The sequence below is a fragment of the Corvus kubaryi genome, unplaced genomic scaffold (genome assembly GCF_017639235.1).
Source record: "Corvus kubaryi isolate FWS band 111438036 unplaced genomic scaffold, C.kubaryi_AGA036_p1.0 37397, whole genome shotgun sequence".
In the NCBI taxonomy this organism is placed as follows: Eukaryota; Metazoa; Chordata; class Aves; order Passeriformes; family Corvidae; genus Corvus; species Corvus kubaryi.
Genome location: NW_024581136.1, coordinates 3,130,874 through 3,151,857, shown reverse-complemented (window position 1 = coordinate 3,151,857; position 20,984 = coordinate 3,130,874). Strand labels below are relative to the sequence as shown.

The 20,984-nt window shown below is 37.8% G+C and overlaps 1 long non-coding RNA gene across 2 annotated transcripts; it reads right to left on the bottom strand.

Annotated features, from left to right (window-relative positions):
- Positions 1-7,017: 7,017 nt before the first annotated feature.
- Positions 7,018-20,386, bottom strand: LOC121671167. Of its 2 annotated transcripts, none has more exons than XR_006018409.1 (2): positions 19,671-20,386; positions 7,018-11,689 (listed from the first exon to the last, which is right to left on the bottom strand). It is a non-coding gene; the product is annotated as an uncharacterized LOC121671167 (long non-coding RNA). The 2 variants fall into 2 exon arrangements; XR_006018408.1 differs by lacking the exon at positions 19,671-20,386 and adding an exon at positions 13,623-16,498.
- Between the last annotated feature and the right edge of the window lie 598 nt (positions 20,387-20,984).

Sequence of the window (20,984 nt, the reverse complement as noted above, 5' to 3'; positions counted from 1 at the left end):
TCTACATGTCTCTGGTGAAATCAGTTTCCTTGTAAATATTATGTGCTAAAATGTTTCAATGTAGTCAGAGAAAAAAAAAAAAAAAAAAGCACACCTAGATTAAACAAAAGCTTAGACATTACAGGAAAGCCAAAATACCAGCAGGTGTTCCTCCTCACTTTGTACTCTAGCCCAGGAAAATAAACTACCACCCTACATGGAGAAAGTGTGAGTCACTGAACATTGTAAATTTTCCTAATGTATCACAGCTACAGAAACACCTGTGCTAAACACAGTAACATTGTGCTAATCCTCTGTGAATATTTCAACAGCCCTCCAGTGTTTTCTTTCCTTACCAGCATGCTGGGGTGGTCAGTGTTTTTCTTACTCTTCGTCTCCACACGCCTCCAACTCTTCCAGGTTTGAACTCAGCCAGGGTGCCTGGCCAGTGCCCGGCCCCTGCGGGTCCTGGGGCCAGCAGCTTCCCCACGCATGGGGGGCAGCCTCAAACATCCTTCGTGGGGAGCACGAGGCCGGCACAAGCCCTTTGCTACTTCTGTTTCAGCCCAGCCAGGCACAGGGCTACCCTGCTGGCATTGTTTTATGTTGCCCTTTTCTTTCAACACGTAAGAAAAGATGATACAATTTGACTGGGTGACAGTCCTCTCCTTTAAAATGGCTGCATGTTCAAAACACTGTTCTCATGCCATCCCTTGTGCTGATAAAAGCCAAAAGCAGGTGGAAGATGATCCCACCCAACACTGCTCAAAAATACCAAGTGAATCAGAGGGAAAAACCAGTTTAAAAGCACAGGGGACAGCGCCTCACTACCTCTCCTGGAGAGCAGCCATCCTATACAGTCCTGCTCCACCCACACATGCCGTGTCCATCTGCCATGGGGTCCCCCAAGTGTGCCCACTGCCTCTGGGCTCCTCTGGGGGCTTCCCCATGGGGGAGAGAGGATGGCTCAGGGAAACCTGAAAAACTGCTGGAGCACCTGATCCCACAGATTGCCATTCATCCACAGAGCTGAGGTCCAGGGAGGGTGACTGTGAACCTCATTTTTCCAGAGAAAGCTGACGGGGGAAAAGCCTGCCTTGTGCAAGCCCAGGAGGGAGGAGACAGCCCTTTGGTGCCCCACAGCCTCCCCAGCCCATCTACTATCAACTCTTGTCTATTTGAAAATGAGTACAGGCTTGAGATTGCCATGAGAAATCACTTAAACTTTATACTCAGGATTTAAGCAAATTGCTAGTACTAGAGATTAGGCCAGGCTTTGGAAGACAAAGGCACAGCTTTGACCCATTTGGCCTGATGGGTGCTTCACAGGCTGCTGCTACACAGGACTGCGATGCTGCTGTTTGTTTACATACAACTAAGGTGCAGTTTATTGCACTGCTGACAGGCTGAGGACTGAGAAGGAGCCAGGGAGCCAAAATCAGCTTTCCCACAGCTCACAAACTTCACAATTTACATGGCAGCTCTCCTCTAAATTCAGACTTTTCATCAGAGATCACTATGGTTTGTATCAATCAAAAAAACACCAAAAAAGCAAACCCAAAATACCCCAAAAGTTCAGCCTTTTCAGAATTGGTTACTCCTCATTTTTTTCAGTTTTAATTAAAGACCATGAGCACTACTGTCATGTCTCCCCGCCTGTAGCTCCTGCGATTCGTTCCCCACCTTGCAAGCTCAGCCCTGTATACTGTCCACACACAACAAGGAAGAGAATTCTGACCTGCAAGTTCACAGCTCAAATAGATCATGAAAGCTAACTTAGGAATTATTGAGTTTAAAAAAAAAAGTGCCACAATCTAGTATCCATCTCCTTAATAATTTTTTCCTTTAATGTTTTAATAAAGTGGGACACTTGGAAGACGTTAACACAATTAATGATGCTAAGATAAAAATTCCAGTTGAAAAGAATATTTCGCATTGAAAAATGTTTTCCTTTTGGCAAAATGGATAAATTTTGGTTTATAATAACTGCTATGCAGATAATAAATGGTAATTTTTGCCAGTGAACTGAGAGGGAGAGGTCAAGAACTACCAAGTGTAAGATTAAATGAATGAGTCACAAATTCCCCTTTTATAACTGTCAAGTGTATGCATTCCATTTTTTCAATAATAAGTTGTCTATAAGATAGGAGAGTATAACCAAGTAAATCTTACCTTATCAATTAAGTGTATTTCTTCTTCACATAGAAAGCTTTATTTTGTGGTGAAAGTTGTCCTGTACCTTTCTGTAAAATATACTTTCCATAAACTCCAACTGACAGGTCTTGACTATATAAAGCAAATGACACTAAAGCAAGGCACAACATGATTCTATGGCAGCATTTTCAGAGTTGTCTGTATGATTTCTGAGCTTACCTGCATTGTATTCCAGGGTCTGCTATTCTGAGCTCACCACAGACACTTGGGGGGTGGATTGAGGGTTATAACACTGATCTTGTCACCTAACTGGACTGGGAGCATCCCACCCTCCACCAGAGCTGACAATTTAGAATCTCTACAAGTGCACTTGTCTCATTTTCCCCATTTATAGACAGAAGCTGACTCCTTCTGTCATGTTCTGACAGACAGAAAAAGCACCTACAATGCCAAGAGTGGGTTCTGATTAAATAAGTAATTCTTTTATCTTCCACTGTAACTCTTACCAAAGCAAAGTGAACCTTTTAAAAGATGTTAATATGTGCCATAAATTAGGGAAAAATCCATTTTAACCTCTACCATAGTTGATATTTTAGTGGATTTACAAGACTCCATGATGTTACTCCTGAGGATTCTTTATTCCAAGTGGAACTCAACTATGTCCCAAAACCAGAGATGAAATCTAGTTTTTCACCCATAGGTGTTTAATAATTCTGCTTCATTGTCTGCTTTCTATTCTTATCATGTCAACAGCACAAAAAATTACTTCCTAATGGCAAAACCAGTTGAGAATTCAACTTTCTGCTGTCATTGGTGGCTTGATTTATCTTCTATCATCTCAGAGAAATCTTCAGTTAAAGTACATATTTTTATCCTTATCTTCCAGCCTACCCAGGTTTGTGAAATAAGTCTTGCAAGCAGTTTTCTCACTGGAGACTGAGAGAGTTAGTGGGCTCTTCAGAAAACCATTGCCCTGAGTACAAACACTTCTGGTCTGTATGCAGTTCTAGGAAAAAGCAGTGTGGTAGAGTTATATTTTACTCAATCAAGTTTTTTGAATTCCTCAAGAATTTGGTGCAGTTGTATGAGTGGACACATGCAAGTGTCCCCTTGATTGGGGAAATGATGAAATTCTTCTGCTTCTGAACATTTCTGCTTCAGAAGTTGTTCTGAAAGAGTAATCCATATTCAAAGACTTCTTTCAAAGGGCTCAGCTTCAGAATTAGTCCTTAGATTCATGTTTCAGACTCTAAGGTAAGAGTGGCAAATAATCAATCGCACAATTGCCATTTGCAAAGGTTTTGTTTTCTAAGATAATTAGAGTTCTTCAGGAGTTGTCCAAAGGTATTGATAAAAAAATCAATAAATCTACTGCTGCTGTTGATTCAGATTTTGCTCACAACTTACTTTGCTGAGGTTAAAGCTCAATTAACTAGAATCAGAAAAAAATATGACAAGGTCAGGCTGTTTTATCAAAACATGCAAAGTTTAACTAGGATGCCAATATTCTTTTGTGTCGTGTACCTTTAATTACCTCTTCTGAAAAAAAAAGTAAAAAAACCCAAAGAAATTATTACACTGAGTGAAACTTGATTTTGTTAAATCTCATGGCCTTTCTCCATTAATAACTTTATGCCAGATGCTCCAGCAAGATGCCCAAGAACCTGGGTTAGCAACAGTCAAACCTTAGGAGACTGCTTAACCTCCTCAGTTGTGCACACAAACATATTCTGAAAATGGACTGCAGGCCTTGGTGACAAATAGAATTTATTTCCCTTTGCATTGCTACTTTATGTAACCCTTCTATGCAATAAGGAGCAGGAAAAAATAGATTTTAAGACTATCTTTTTAATATCTTTAAGGTACTACTACAATGAAAATAGAAATTTTTTCCTAAGTATTACACATTGACCAAATCATTAGTAAATTTGGTGGAAAGACACTAAATTATTTTGTTGTCATGTAGTGATTGTCTAAAAAAATTATAAAACATGTTAAACAAAGCTCTCTTCCTGTGTGGATGGGCCAGTCTCAACACTGATGGCTTTATGTGAGGTCTTAATAAATGCAAAATATCAAGGCAACTTAGGACCTTGAACTACAGCCACCTTCCTCAATACAGCTGGAAAAAAGCCTCTGAAGTGAGTGGAAGTTCAGCATCCACAGGATGTCAGCTTCAATAAGATTGTTGCAAGACAGGTATAAACCTTCTGCAAGATCTTTGTAGGACCTTGTGAACCTCTTTCCCTGGAAGAGGGTCTCCTCTGTATGTGGAATACAGTTCATCCTTGCTTTTTTCACTTCATTCTGAGTGATTAAAATCAATGGACTCATCCAAGCCCACTCTCATTTTAACAAGAGCACCCTGGTGAATGTGACTACTGTCAGCATTCCTCCAGCCAGACAGCACATTTGTCATCACTGCCATGCTGCACAGTGGTAAAATGTTGCTATTCACCTTTGGGAACACCTGAAATACTCCTACATGTATGTGACCGAACTGGTTTCAAGATCAACCACATGCCACTAGATAAATTAATCATTCAAATCGCTCAGCATCAAAGTAATGCACACGTTGAGCTCACAGGACAGTTTATTGCACTCTCAGTGACACACAGAACATCATTTTTCACCTTTGGCACTCAGCTCATAAATTCTCCAATAACTTGTAATTGAGTAACTGGAGCTGTCAAGTGCATACTTTGTACTTCAGTTTCTGCTAATATCAAGTGCCCACAGTCTGAACCTGGTTTTGCTCCAGCCTACACCAGAGTTCACTCAGGGTTACAGTCTGACCACCCCAGGTTTGGCTTGCATGGGAATCCACAAGAGGAGAGTTTGAGCACGAGCATCTTATTGTCCACATTTACTAGAGAACTTTCCTTAGGTAACCAACTTCCTTTGTCAGTCTGAGGCCTGTGTGTGTACTACCTATACTCACACTCAGAGAGACAGGCATTTCCAAAAGCTCCTTTAAGTCAGCATAAACACCAGGGTCAAGGATGTTGTTACATGTAACTGCCGGGAATTGTCACCCAGAATTGTCACAACAACATTCTCTCCTCAAGGCAGTGTCAAAAAAGTAGTGGAACTCTACACAGTAAACAGTTCAAAGAAAGATAAGAAATGCTAAATAGATCATGGCAGTAAACTTCATTATTATTTATGGTATTGTAGACAAATAATTTAAATGAAACAAAACCCAACACTTCGCTTAAAAGAATTATTGGGACTAATCTATGTTTATTATACAAAACGTTATTTTCCCATACTTTAGTTATGTTTAAGAAACTGAATTTTATAGTATTTTGGCAATGGAAGACATATTTTATTCTATTATTCTTTAAGGTTGTTTTTGTGGACCACATTATATATTACTTATGTAAATTTTATATCCCCACTTAAACATTGGAAGAAATTTAGTGGTGCTAAGACACAGAAGGGCATTTTAGTGACACTATTCTAATTCTCTTTTTTCAGTCTTTACTGAAAAAATTCAGAAGGTATTTCTTTCCTCTTTCTTCCCTCTATGGAGACATTGACGATTTGTCCTGGTTTTGGCAGTAATGACAGCAGAATTATACAACCCTTTCACCACTTCAGTTTCCCTAGGATTAAGGAATGTGATAGCATTGCAACATTCCCAAAGTGGGTCAGTACTGAGAAGTTTTTTGGCTGTCACCGATTCAGAGATGAAGCCCTGATGCCACAATAAAGAGGTTGTATTTTCAACAACAGTGACTGCCACATAAATGAGTTTAAAAATTGTGCTATGATATCTTTCAAGTCATCATTATCAGTGCCAAAAATCTTCTGGATTTAAATTGCATGTCACGTATTTAATCTACATAGCATGTGGAAACAGAAAAAACATCTCTGATACCTTGATTTTTCCCTGGGGAAAAGCACAGAAATTTTACCATGGTCTAACTGCAGGTGGCCATATGTTGAACATTAGATTTCCAGAGCCGGGAAAGCTGAGTCCACATTCCAGAATGCACTGAGAATCAATATACATATTAAAATTTTAGAGAGAACTGTTATATTCTTATTCTCAGTGGATGTGTTAGTAGAACCTGTGACTTTAAGTACCCTTCTGGTAAAAAGATTGCTTTGTAATTTGAAAGCACTGCAGACATGGCACATGTTGTGGATGCCAAGCCTGGCTTTTATGAGATGTGGTACCGCTGCTTTTATAAAAACTGTCCTCTCATTGAAGTTCGTTATCTTTAATACTCCTTATATATCACAGTAAATTTTAGTGTACAAAAGTAATGCAAATAGGATCTATGTGTGCAAAACTGCTTGCAGAATTGGAGCCTATTTTTATTTTTTCAGTTTTGCTACTCACAATGAGATGTGCATCATGATAAATCATGTTATAAGCATTTTATACAGCAAAAAGAGGCACTTGAACTTCAGCACTTTAAATACTGAAGAAAGGATAAATGGAAAATTATTTATGTGTTCTTGTGTTTCTCCTTTTGACTCTCTGGTCCCACTGAGATCATGCTAATTTCTTGCAAAATTTAAATGTTTTAAGAACCATTGTTTCTTTGTAATAACACAGAACATCAGCATCACTAATTCTTTATTTCTTCTCAATTTAAAGTATGCATTATTTTATCTGAATTCCAACACAAATTCCAGATTAAATCTTAGATGTCTCACACCTGTCAAAAGTTAATATATAGACATGATCTAGTTCTACCTGTTTTTGAGTTTTTCACACATTTTTCTCACCTTTCTGTCACAGAGTGATAATGGATTCCCGAGACACTTTAAATCCTTAAATATGCACAAAGTGAGGCAGGGGGGCAGTTAATGTGGCTCATATACATCAACTACAGCACAAAAGATCAGAAATGAATCGTGGACTCACAGTGAAACAAGGCATGTTATTTAATGGAAATGATGCACTCCTGCCAACAGAGATAATGATAATTATACTATAACTTAAAACATCTTCTATGTACATAACTCCTGCCACTACTCTGTGTCCTACAAATCACACTAAGATTCATGACAAGATAAAAACCTTAATTATATCGAGCACATGAACATGAATTAATTTTAATATGCTTGGCTTCCTTTCTATGATTTAAAAAAACAGCCAAATGTTACATTTTTAAATATAGCCTGAGAACCACTTTGAATGTATCCACAACCAGTTTTTTGGCGTACAACATAAGTTTCATTTTGATCAATTACACTCCTGCACTGCATATCTTGATGCAGTATAATTGCATAACATTAAGACTTTTGAATGGAATACATCAGGTAATGATTTACAAATCGGATCAAAATAGAAAAAATTCTGTGTTGATGACCTTAGTCATGTTTCTATTCATGTTTCAAACCCAAATATGCTTCCATTTTCAGTTCTAGGCTTGCCACAACAAATCAAAATGATCTATCCTGGAAAAATAATCTCCTCAGGTTGAACACATGCAGTATAATAGGAGAAATAAATATTTTTGCAAACCAATCTGTATATGATATTCCATTACATTAAGAGACTTCCTGATATAATCAGCAAACAGACAACAAAGATTGATTAATCAATAACTAGGCATGGCCTTATTACAGTGAACAAATTAGACACTCGGGATATATTGCTTTATAGGCAAGATTTCTCTTTTACAAATATTCTCCATAATTGATTGTAGTGACCTCTAGGCAATACTGAAAAACATCCTCAATTAATAGGCTTCTTTTGCAAAACAGACCACAGTGGGGAGAACCACATGGCTTGCACAGTAAGAGTTCAGAGAAAAGGAAGAAAATGGTTTTTATATTTGTCCAGTGGGAAGCAGATGAGAGCTTTACTTTCCAAAGCAGTATTTGTTTAATAAAAGCAATGCAAAGACACTTTAGCACTAATACAATATTTCTAGAGCCACAGCACCAGCTGAGTTTGAATCTCTTGGTCCCTCTGTTATGGGAGTATGTAGGAGCAAACTACAACTTGTGAATTGTTGCCACATGCAGATCAGAAGTCCTTTTGTCACACACTGAGCAGGATTCTGTGTTTATAGTGCTCACTATATATTGAAAGCAATTATAAAGAACCAGTGAGAAGAAAAAAAAGAATGTTTGGAAAAAGAGGATTAAAATCTCACATATAATCTAGGGACAAAAAACAAAACTGGTTCTCTTGTCCTAGTCTTGTTTGGTGCAGAAGATACCTAAGCACTACATTTAACTGGCAACTGCACACAAGTCTGAAACAAACTCAATCACATTAACAGAGCTTCTGTTTCAAACCTTCTTGTTACCCCTCCAAACCTCACCCTTCCAGCTTACAAAAATGTTCAGAGTAAATTTTTAAAAAATGCACAGACATATCAATTTCATGCCAAGACTTGAGGGGCATCAGCTGAGGTGACTTGCTTGCAGGAAATGGATGCAGAAGTATTCATATTTAATGTAGCACAGTTTTTCATGGAAATGGCAGGTCTTTTTAAAGCATTAAGAAAATTGGTCAAGATTTGGGTGTTCAAGTCTGACTTCAAAGCTGAGATCTGGGAAATAAAAAGAAAACCTTATTGGAAACAGAAAATGAAAAGAAATAGTACTTTTGGTCACAGGGGAAGTATGGGAATGAAGATCGTGTAAAAATTCCTCCTGCTTTGGACTGGAAAAAGGGAAAAGTAAAATAGCAGGATTAGTGGTATAGTTTTTGGGGACCAACTTTCACCTTCTGAATACCAGACCATGCAGGAAAGAACTGCACTTTCCCTCTTCCACCTTCCAGCATATTTTTTCTCTCCATTTAAAGGGTCAGACCCTCGCTGTGTGTTAGCCCTGGAAAAGCTGCCTTTTGGGGCAGGGAGGAGGTTTTGTTGTTGTCATTTTTTTACTCAAGCTGACTAGAGGGAGCAGCATTTTTAGATGAAGTTGGAGTAAGGAAAGATCATCTCCTTGGAAGATGCTGTTGTCAGCTAACCCAGGAAATTTCAAATAAATTTGCAGACCATTTAAAGACAAACAGGAGGACAAAGATAAAATTTGAGCTTAGACAATAGTCCATCCCACATGCAACCCATATAAGCCTTTTCTGAGAGCTGAATATAACTATATTCTCTCCAAGACAGACAAATAAATGCAACAAAAAGGTTCAATCCATTTCAGAGTGAGGGAAATAAGCTTTACCCTCTCCACTCAACAAGCCTTATATTGATGGCCTTGTGTGTAGCTGTCTGTTTTTATTAGTTTACAGGCTGTAAACACTTCAGTGTGGAACGTCCTGAAGGAGGGTGTCCGTAAACTTCTCTTTCTTTCTTTTCCTCTTTATAAATGAAAGCTAATTAGACTTGATCTTAGTCTTTTCTTTCATGAGATTCAAACCTGCTGGTTCTGTGTTGTAGCTTCTGGCTACACTCTGATCAAGTGTCACAAAAATACTGTTAAGTCCAGAAGTTGTTAATTTAAACAACTTTTTTGTTTCCTGCCCAACCCCACCACCACCATTTTTTCCATGTCAGTTGACCTTGCACAGATTTTCAGGCACAGCATTTGTATAAACTGTCCTAACAAAACCAAACAACAACAAAAAGTCAGTGTAATGTGACTCATTCCATTCTTTGTAGAACTGTTCTTACAGGGCGCTGGAAGAAGTCAAAGAGTGGTGTAATAGAGAATTCCAGTTACAGAATCCATTACATGCTGCTTTGAACCCTTGTCACATTCCATAGACATATTTGAGATCCATTTGGAAGTTAAATGCTAACATGAAAGGAGCATTCTCACAATTTCTTTTTCGGTCCCATCCACTGCAGGATTGCTGAGGTTCTGCTGAGCAGACATTTCCAGCCAGGCTGATGCATCAGCACCATCCATCACCTTCTAAAGCTGACACACTGAATCCTTTGTCTCTTCCCTTTCCCATGAACACAGTAAACTGGGCAATGACCAAATGAGCAAAGAGGCATTACAGCCCACAAAACTGCCTGAAAGTGTCTGCAGAATCAAGCTGGAGGTGCAGAGAAACAATTCCTAAAATTTCACTCAGTTTCATAAAATACAAGGGAATCTTCAGCTCGTGCAGCACAGTGACTGTTCCAGGATACAATGTGCACTGCAGAAAACACTCAGCTCCATGGCTTGGGTTAATAAAACAACCCTCTGAGTTTTTGGATAATTGTCACTCTGCACATAATCCATGGCTCCAGTTTTAACAGGCCAGCACCAAGTGAGCTAAGATTCTATTCAACTCAACAAACCATGACAACTGGCATAGATCAGAGCTGTTTAGCAGCACAGATGTACACATCTTCTTCTCCTAGAAAAACACAGAAACCTCCTACTAAATGTCAAATAACTCTAGTCAAGTTATCCACTGAAATATCACCAGTTATATTCAGTTACCTTTAAGGCAATCTGTGCGTCCAAGCAAATCAGAAGACCTTTTGACAAATCAAGATTAATTTTGAGTAGCTGTGACACAAATATACCTGGTTATACCATGTTCTCAGACTTATTTTTCTATACATCTTGTTGTGGTAATTGTATGTCTAAGATTATTAATCCAGAAAAGCCTTCTCTGACCTTCACCACAGAGTTTTTGCTGGCATAGTTACTTTGCTAAAAAGCCTGATTTATTCCCTTTTAGGTTTGGAAATGTAGATTTGGCTCCAATTTCAATATCTCATTATTACATACAATGATAACAGGAAAAAGAGGACCTGAAAATGTCTATCTTCAGTTTCACCTCATCTTTCAAAGATGTGACAAACACTAAACACAGCAAGCAGATACTCAGTTCATGTGTACAATGGAAAGGTTACTTGAGCTCAACACATTGACTTTCATGAGGTACTGCCAGCACATACTGTGATATCTTGATTCACTGTATTAAGTATCACCCTGGAATTATACTGAATTTCAGCATTTCTAGAAAGTTGCCTGGAACATGAAGGTAAATACCTTGTTTGATAAACAGGCTTGTTTTCCTTCATACAACAATTCACAGATATCCTGTCAGATCAATCATTCTCTGTGGCTGCCTCTGCACTCTCTGCCTTGATATCTGAACATCTGCCAACATTACATGAATTCTGTTTAGAGTCTAAATGTAGACTTTGTGAAAATATGGACACCTGCCAGATCCATAACAATTATTAATGACAAAAGTTGTGGTAAAGATGCAAATTGAAATTTTCATCCTCAGGCAAAGATTTCCTTACTAGTAATTTATTAGTAATATACCTTCAGAGGAAATAGTTTAAATTGAAGAAAAATATGTATAATATCTTAATGGATCACACCTCATACATATTGTCTAATGTGATAAATAAAGATCCCTTCTTCAAGACCAGTTCTAAACAAAGTTTAAACCAAGCTAAAGAAGGTATTTGGACATAAACTCCCAAAGTTTTAATTTATTTTTCAACAGAGCTTGTCTGATGCCAGATAGTACAGTGTTACAATTATGTCTTGCTTTATTGGATGTGTTTCTTCAAAGTGAAGTCTGGACACTTTTTGCAAGGCCATCATTTTCACAGCCAGCTCATGTGCATCATGAATGCACAGGTTACCATGGCTGCCTCCGCATCTGCAAAGACAGGAAAAGCCACCTTAGTGACAGCTACACAAAAATTATTTTTAGCAGCTGCTGCTGAGCACTTTTTGAGTTTCTGTAAGAAAATCAGAAGACCCGTGGGCAAGTATTTGCATGGTAAAGACACTCTCCAGGATCAGAGTGATGGAAAGCTCTGAGATGTCCCCTGCTCTGAGAAAACAATCCTCTGCCCTCTATCACAAACACACCAGGACTTGCATCTGAGCATCTGCTCCTAGCTTCTTTTAAATTAAAACTACAATCCCAGCATTCAGTCCAAATACAGAACGTCATTGACATTTTTACAATGTTGCAAACTCTTAAAATTCTTTTTTGATGCCTCGTTTGAGCAAAACAAAACAAAACCATCCCTCCAGTCAAAGAGATTTAAAAACCTCTTTTAAAGTGTGTGTTTATACAAGATTAAATTAATCTAGTGCTATTACTGACATGTTTTCAGCTTATTACAACATGGCTAACTTGCCTACTGACAGTCTGGAATATTCTTGCTCATTCAGATGTTTCCTTCCACAGCCACATTCTGAGGCATCGGTTTGGTTCTGACTCCAAAGGAAGAGTACCACCCACTGAATCAGCTCCTGTGGCATCCTGCATTTTCCTTAGAGAATCTCCTCAGCCTAAGTTCTGGACATTTGATGTGAATATAACCCAAAAGTAAATACGACAACAACAACCACAAAATTATATATACATAACATACACATATATACACACATATACTAAACATATGGAAAATGCATTGCTGCCACATGAGACTGGAGGTTATTACAGCTCTCTTTAGAAAAAAATCCACATAATTTATAAAACATAAGTGCTGCTTTCATGTTATTCCCTTTCCTTACCTCTAATAGAAAACCCCAGAGAAAGCAATTTATGCTTACAAAAAACAGCAGCATCTCTTGTAAAAGATAAATGCCAAATTATATAGTGAATAGGAAAACATAGCACTGGTTGTGAGCCCACTGGAAATGTATTTTTTTTTCTCTGTAGGTTTTCCTTTTTTTTCTTTTTTTTTTCTTTCCTTTCTTTTTTAAATACTCCTATTTTTTCCAAAACCAGGAACACCCTGAAACTGACTATGAAAAAAATCCTTATGCATAGACAGGAAGAAGAGGTTTCAATTTGATGAAAATATATGTACTATATGTACGTCTTTAATACTCATTCTTAATGGAAGGCCCCATGAAGATGTCTGCCAATGTCTCCTGTTGCCAGTTTAGAAGAATAAAATGGATATCAGGTATCTTGTCTATCTACTAGCAGTTTTATTTTGATAATTCAATATTGAAGGAAGCAACTTGTTTATTTAAACTGCCACCAGACCAACAGGGCAAACAGGCTTTCAGTGGAAGATGCACTAGAAATTCAAAAAGAAATAATTACAAGAAATATAATAGCTTTGAAAAGCCAAGTACTATGTCAGTTCTAATAATCCTTCTTTCTTCATAGCAGATGAGGAGCTTTGTAAGGTGATATTGATATTAGAAGAAATAGGGCTTCTCATAATAAAACTACACAATAATATTGGCTCCATCCCTAAATATTTGTATAGAATTAAATAACATTCTCCTTCATTATTATACTCCTCAGGAGTCATTCATGATATACATAACAAATCAATAAATCAGTAGAAATGCCTAGCAGTGATAATAGACTTTTAAAAAGAACAAATACAAGGATTAAAATCCTAATTATAGGGGAAATAATGAAGGTGTATGATGGAACACTAGATTATATCTTGCTAAAGGTGTCCCATTTCGTTACTAGACCTGCACTTCCACACTCAGGAAAGAAATTTACCTCTAAAGCATCATATTTATCTGACAATACTGACTGCGTTATAATCCCAGCTAGTGCATTTAATGGTTTATACTCTGTTGACATTAAACTTGTTGGACAGATTTACCTCTTCCTGTTGCAGCCATTTCACATGTTCGAGGCACGAAGCAGCCAAACTTGATTTTTCTTGACAGCAAAGTGTCCCCCAGATTCAGAAAGGGTCAAGTTTGCTTGTTCAAGCTCTTGTTCCACCTGCTGTTGGCTGTACAGGTTCCCAAATGCAGTTTGACAAGGAACTTGCTGCCTCTGTGGTGAGGCACTGTGATGTGTCTGGTGGCACTCCAGTGGGCAGAATGAGCTGGACACTTTGCAAGAAAGATGATGAAGAACAGGAGTGGGCTCAGGGGCAGATTAAAGAGGTGGTTTACCAAAAAGATTGCCTTCATTTTTGATCTTTCCTCATCTGAAACCATTGGTATTTCTGATACAAAATCAATTGGGAAGAGTCTGGTCAGATTGAAGAAAGATAGAACACAAACCAAACCAAACCAAACACACACCACCATAAAACCAAACCAAGGAAATGAAAAATATATGGATAAAAAAGATATAACCTAGTGTCTTCCACTGATTTATGTCCAATCTTCAAAAAAGAGTTTTTCAAGCTCCTTGGAATGCTAAGAGGTCCAAATAAATATAAAGCTCAGGTTACAGGTAGGTTGTACTTCTCTAGGGGGTACATGACATACTGGACGTATCCTTGTTGTTTGGAGGGCTCATGGAAGATTTTTCTCTGGGAAAGCCAAATTAAATGAGGAGAAAGACTTTTCATCTAATATGGAGGGATGATCATCTTATTTTTTGATCCAGTAGTACTTCCAAGGAGGTGGTACTGCATTTTAGCACCTCCACTTCCCTGTCCTTAAAATAAGCAGATCAGTTGAAAATGGGAGAGAGAACTTTAGAAGAATTGATGGCTGCTTGGAAACATTGATCATACATTGCAAATGAGCTGAAGCTTGAAAAAGGAAGGGAAACTCACAGCGCTTTAAAAAGAACTATTTTCGTCCTATTTTATATAAAAAAATGTTAGTGTCTTTTTCTAAGGAGGCTTTCATTTTTACCTTTGCTTTTTATTGAGGGGTGGGGTGGGGAGGAGCAGAGATTATTTCATTTATCAAACTGCAACAATTATTTTTAATTTATTTTGAGGAGAATTATAACATTTTTATGTCTCATTTAATGAAATTAAAATGCATTTTAAATTTTTGAATCTCTAAAACAAAATTTTAACCTCTGTTTTGGGATGATACACAAGAAACAAACAATACTGCAGTTTTACAAATAAGATCCCTAATCGCAGGTATGTTGGGAGTTGTTTTTTAGGTCATCATCATTTATATATGGTTCTATTTGTACATATTGCATTGAAATGGCACAATTAAATACCTAGTTTTAATGAATTTAGGCTCTTATTTCCGCTGACTTTTGACTTAACCTTATATTTTAAGTGAAATCTTATTAAACCTTAAGCTCACTAGTTGGCAAAGTATTCATACAGCTTAAATAATGACATAGAGAGAAAGAAATTTGGAGGCAGAGATCAAGGAGAGGAAAAAACTGAGTCTGCTACAGTTGAAAAGTGATGGCAAGTGAATGAGGCAAGTGAATGAGGCATGGAAAGTGTTTTAGACAAAGCAGCAGTATGAACAAAATTCTGTTAGACTCTGGACAGAGACAGCAGGAATGAATGAGAAACAGTAGGTAGGTGCTAAATGGAGCTGCTTACAAATTCCTATCCTGCCAAAATGGATTTGCTGTACACAGTATTTTTCATTGATGTATGTTCTATTTTTGTTTTCCCAGTTACTTATTCCAGGATATTATTAAATGAAAAGACAAACAGCAGACAATTCTACTTTGAACTTGACCTTGAGAAGAAAGCAAACCCATGTAAGTTACTAAATCAGGGTATTTTCATTTTGTTTTTCTTTTAAAAAGCCACACTTTTTTTCATGACTGAAAAAGTATGTGACACCATGTGAAATGTGGTTGTTTAGCTCAAGATCATCTCACCGGAAGGGGTTTCAGCCATTCGCCTGAATTGAGGCCTTCAAATTTTCTCTTATGCAAGCCAGCAGCCTTTATTCCTCCTCTGTCCGGGTCCAGTGAGAATGATAAATAGTTTTATTCAGCCTTTACTGCTCCCTATTTCAATTAGTAAATGTCTCATCAAAGTAATACAGCATATACAGTCACAGCTCCTCTCCACAACTAGACAAAAGCTGATTAGGGTGTGGTGTTTTTGTTTGGTGCGGGGTTTTTTTTAAAGAAAAGCATAGGTTCCAAAACCTGTTGCCTGTCTGGGGAACCCACATCGGTGATGCCCTGGTGCACTGAGTTCTCCAAGCCTGAGTACCTCAATCTGCCACAGCTATAACGAACAGATCCTGATCTTTCCCCATATTACCCACAGGAGAAGAAAGAAAAATTGTTCACTTTCTTTGGATAGAAGTTTACACACAAGGTGAAAATGCTTTGGTTTCGAAGTGGACCCCACACTGTACCTTCCCATAGCAGGGCCTAGACCCAAATCCACACAGCTGGAGTCCAGCAACTGCATCTCCAGATGTTGTCTGATGCCTTGCAGCAGAGCACTCTGCAAGCTCTCAACACCACTCACATTAAACCTGCCCTATCTTGTACTCACAGCCTGACTATAAACTGCACCTTGATTGCCAAATCAACTCTGACTGTTTGTTTTTTTCTAACAGAAACTGTAAGTCAGGAGGATTTGAACTGTCCCCTGTAGATTCCACAGAACTATGTTTGAATGTGTCTCACTGTGACCATTCCCTTAGCAGGTATCTTCCCACTCCCACAGCAACTTCTCAAAATCCCTTACAGTTCTTTGGAAGAAATAACTTGGGCCATACAAGAGACTTTCCACTCCTAACATTTGTTTCTTGAGTACCTCTTTGTGTCAAAGCTTTTATAAAACAAAATTACCTGAAAACATTTAGGAAGTGTGGTTTTACCTCTCAATTCCTGTGATGAGTTTCTAGGATCTCACTCTTATTTACATCAACTCCTACTGTCCAGAGTTGGTAAGCCCAATAGGTATAAACTGATATATATATATATATATATATATATATTCTAAAATGTGATCTCTAAGAAACTGTTTACCAAATGCAATTGTTATTTCTCCATTTGACAATATTTTTATTGGTGTTTTTATAATTTGCTCATATATGTTTCAGTCATCACGTACTGAAATGTACTTGCTCAGCACGTCATACCCATGGAGAATCACAACATGGACAAAATCTGTTATTTAGTTGGTGCTGCCTGCTCTCCCTTAATGCTACAGCTGGAGAAGCTGTTATTCTTGAAGGCTTTTGGGCTCCAGGCATAGACATAGGAAGTAGCTAAATTTTCTTTTTATAACTGTATGAATAGTTACAGACCATTCAAAAACATTTAAAACTCCAGTTACATTCATTGTTCCATTTGTTCCACAGTTTAAAGAATAAATTAAATTCCTTTTCTTTTAAAGGACAAAATATTTCCTTTTTTGCTTGTTTTGGGTCATTTTAGTGAAGCCAGCATGCCCCTCAGGGTGGTTATATATCCCCAAACTATCCTGCTATTGAAGCTGACCACATTTTGATGGGAAGTATTCTTTGACTGCAAACTCCCTGTGGTGATATTTCGGAGCATCCAGCCTAAATCTCCTTGGCTTTTTTCTTCAGGAAGAAAATATTACTGGTGAGAAATTATTGAACCTCAGTTATTCCAATTACTTCCATCCTTATGAGTGTTATTAATTCAACAGTCAATGTAATTCATTCAATAATCTGAAGAAGCAGGTGTTAAAAGATTTGACAGATTACATTCAAATAACATATTTAAATTCAGTTTCTTATTACAAAAACAGGATTTTTTTGAATAACAGGATATTGAAATAACAATATTTTCAGAGAATAAAATTATTTTAATTTATAATGGACTCTAACCTTATTACGGTTACAGGCTCAATAAGATGTTTTTTTGATCGAGTAATCCTTTAGGCAGAACAATTAAAACTTTTAAATTTCTTTTTAATAGCTTCTGCTGTGGTAACACTTATGCTCACCCAGCATTTCTAGGGTTCTCTATTTACTCTACAGCTTTGACCATATTATCCTGCTTCTCTTTGATACAGTACATCAGAGCACCTTTGTCTCTCTGGTTAATAAAGATGCTTGTTGCATTTGCTGACTTGAAAAAGCCATGAAAATGGTCACTGGATGGCTGTGGATCTAATTTATCATTATCTGTGGAACATATCTTCAATAGCTGTGAATTAACAAACTATTTTCAGCTGGGGATCGATATACAGGTCTTCATTCTACACAGCTGGCACATCTTTCCTTTTTAAGAAAAGCAATCTCATTCCCAAGCCACATGCTACCGCTTTAGGTCTTTTAGTAAGGTACCATATTCCATTCCATATAAAATTCCACAGCTTCAGAGATAGTCTTTGTCAACAACATCTGGATCTTTCTCCCATAACACAAGAGGAGACAGTCTACAGTTTCCCCAACAAGAATGAACTCAAAAGAAGTTCTTATTGCTGAGGCTGACTGATAATTGTAGTGTTATAAACTGACTCTGTAAACTTTGTAAGGACTTTTGCGAAGAGATACTCAGTGCTAAAGTCTATTCTGAAAGAATATCCAGACTTAGCTGGGAGTCCTTCTGCATGAATTGTGATGGAGAATAGTAAATCTGAGTTTTTACGGAAAGCTTTTGAGTTCGGAGGTAGGGACAAGAAGTACAGAGGAATCCCTGATGCTGTTCTGTACAGGTTTGTCAGTATAAAAGAGTCTAGTGTACAACTTAGAGCACATAGATGAGAACTGTATTATTGCCTGCTCTTTTCCCCTCATCTATTTTGGGTAAACAAGGGTTGTTAGCCAAGAAATAAAAAGGCACCCAACACTTGTGTGCCAGATGTGCCTTGGTGTGGCAGGGCAATCTACCTGCAGAGTGTGCTTCATACCTTTTGCTTTACAGAGCATGGATGGACTAAATTATACAATGCTCAGTCTGATCTCAGAAAGTCATTAGTGTGAATAAATTTTTTTGCACAACATCAACACTTCAGAGTGGACCCTTGAGTCTCCTAACACAGGCATGACTAAAAACTTCACAATGCCTTTAGATTTTTGCCAGAGTATTGTGATAGAAAGGGAAACGTCTGTATCTAAAACACAGCTGGACCCCCAAGGCCTCTCAAACACTACTGGTCTGTAAGATTCCTACGTAATCACTTAGACAATCTAGTGTTTTTCTTGGAAGCTAAAAAGGCCAGGAGGAATCAGGTGAGAGGAATTGTTTCACCTTTCCTGATGAAGGTCATTGACTATTGTCTGACAAGTCAGCAGTAATTAGACAAAAGCATTGCAAGCCTTAATAAATAAAGCTGTTGCTCTGCTCGGCACAATTGTGTCTGGCACCCCCAAGAAAACTGAGCTGAAATTAAGTCTCCATTCATTACAAAAATAGTCTAACAGTAATTCAGAGCTATGGACTGTCTGTTGTTTGTCAATGGTATTGAATGGCTTCTATCTACCATAACAAATCACTCAACAGTAAAATAAATGGTAGTTGATTGTATGCCAACGGTATATTTAACAGTACTCTATTGTATTGAATGCTGCTGGAAATGTAACAGGTCTTGATGGGGGAACAATATATGTTATTTTTAAAAATAAAATATTGATGTAATTGGCTTTCCCACCCACGGTGCTTCACAAGCCTAGAAGCAAGATTAGTTTTAATAGTTCGTTAGAAAAGTTAGGGAGATTGGAGAAAAAGAACCTTGTTGACTCCAAGGCATTTTAAAAGTATGTAATTAAAAAGAACAACTACCACAGACCTCCTTACAACGAATTCTCAGATTTCCCTCTGCCTCCCCAATAGTTATAAAAAAAATCAAGTAGCATCCTACAGTGCTAAAAGAAAGAATGGACTGGTAATGTTCCTCCTAATGAACACTCTCCAGCAAAGAGGAGCAATCACGGAACTAAAGCTGTAATCATTCCTTACTGGCAGCCAGTTTTACTGCCTGACTGGCAGCAGGCAAGACCAAACAATGGTGGATGGTTTGCATTTACTGCAAACTTACCCTCAGAGGGTAGAATTTTCCCCGCTGTCTTCTCTGTTTGCTGTTCTGCATTTAGGTCTCATTAGGTCACAAGAACACTTTCTCCTCCTTCACTTTTCTTTCCTTTAATCCTGGCATTCTGACTTTTTGTGAGCAGACAGGTTGATAGTTGCTGCAAGGTCCCATCTTGTTCAGTCTGGACCAACAAAGTGAACTTGAAACTGCCCTTATTTTTATGTCTATTAAAAGAGTAAGACCATCAGTCTTTTTATTCTTCCAGCAGATGAACAGCACAGCTGCAAGACCATGATAAAAAGTTTCCTTTGGGGGTTCCCATTCACGAGATTCTATAGCAAACGAAATTTATGAGTATTTTCCTTGTAAGTTTCCCTTGCTGGCCCATGAAGACGCATCCCTCTGTCCAAGGGATGTGGCCTGGATGATGATGCAAAAAAAAAAAAGGAAAACCATTGACATGGATTACCATGCTACATTTAGAGCAATAAAGGACAGCAAACCTTCCTTCTTTGAAATGTACTAGTCAATGTTAGCTACCATACATCATAAAAACCTCAAGAAGGAGAAAGTGTTTTTTTCCCAGCAGGAAAAATAATACAACCAAGCAGAATCAGCAACAATGGAAATATCACCTATTGAAACAGTTTTAAAAATTGATAGCCAGCTGATAAGTACTGCCCTTTCACCTGGCCTAGCTGGAGAATGGGGTAGCATTTAAAAGGTTCCTCTCTTCCCACAGTTTACATAAATAAGATTTTTAGGACTTTAGTATCTAGGTAATTTTGAGCTAGAAAAACATAATTAAATGAACAAACAAATGACAAACAAATAAGCAAACACATATGTTTTCCTTTGAGTTTCCTTTTCAGGTGTGAAATAGCTTAAATATTGCCAATATACTATTTGCAGGATCAGGAGAGAGAAGGGAAGAAAAGGAGACAAATTATTACAGCCCACTAGGATCAGTGCCCTGGTTATACATAGGAATACTTTAAATCACACTCTACTTTCAAATCCATATCTGACATATCAAGTAACTACCCAGTGTATACATTTTATTTATGCCACTAAAAGGCACTGAAAACACAGCACTGTGCAAGATGTGGGAACACATGCACATGCAAATATTCTCTCCCCTCCTTTCTCTTTTCCAAGTCCCTTACAATAATGTAAAACCAGTCCAATTATTACAAGTCATCAGCAGCCATCAGCTTTTTTCTCCTATCTCTATAACGTGACTTTATTTCAATAGTTATTATGAAGCAGTTTAAGAAACTTCTAAGAGCAGGTTTGGCTCAGAGTTGTTGTGCTTGGGAG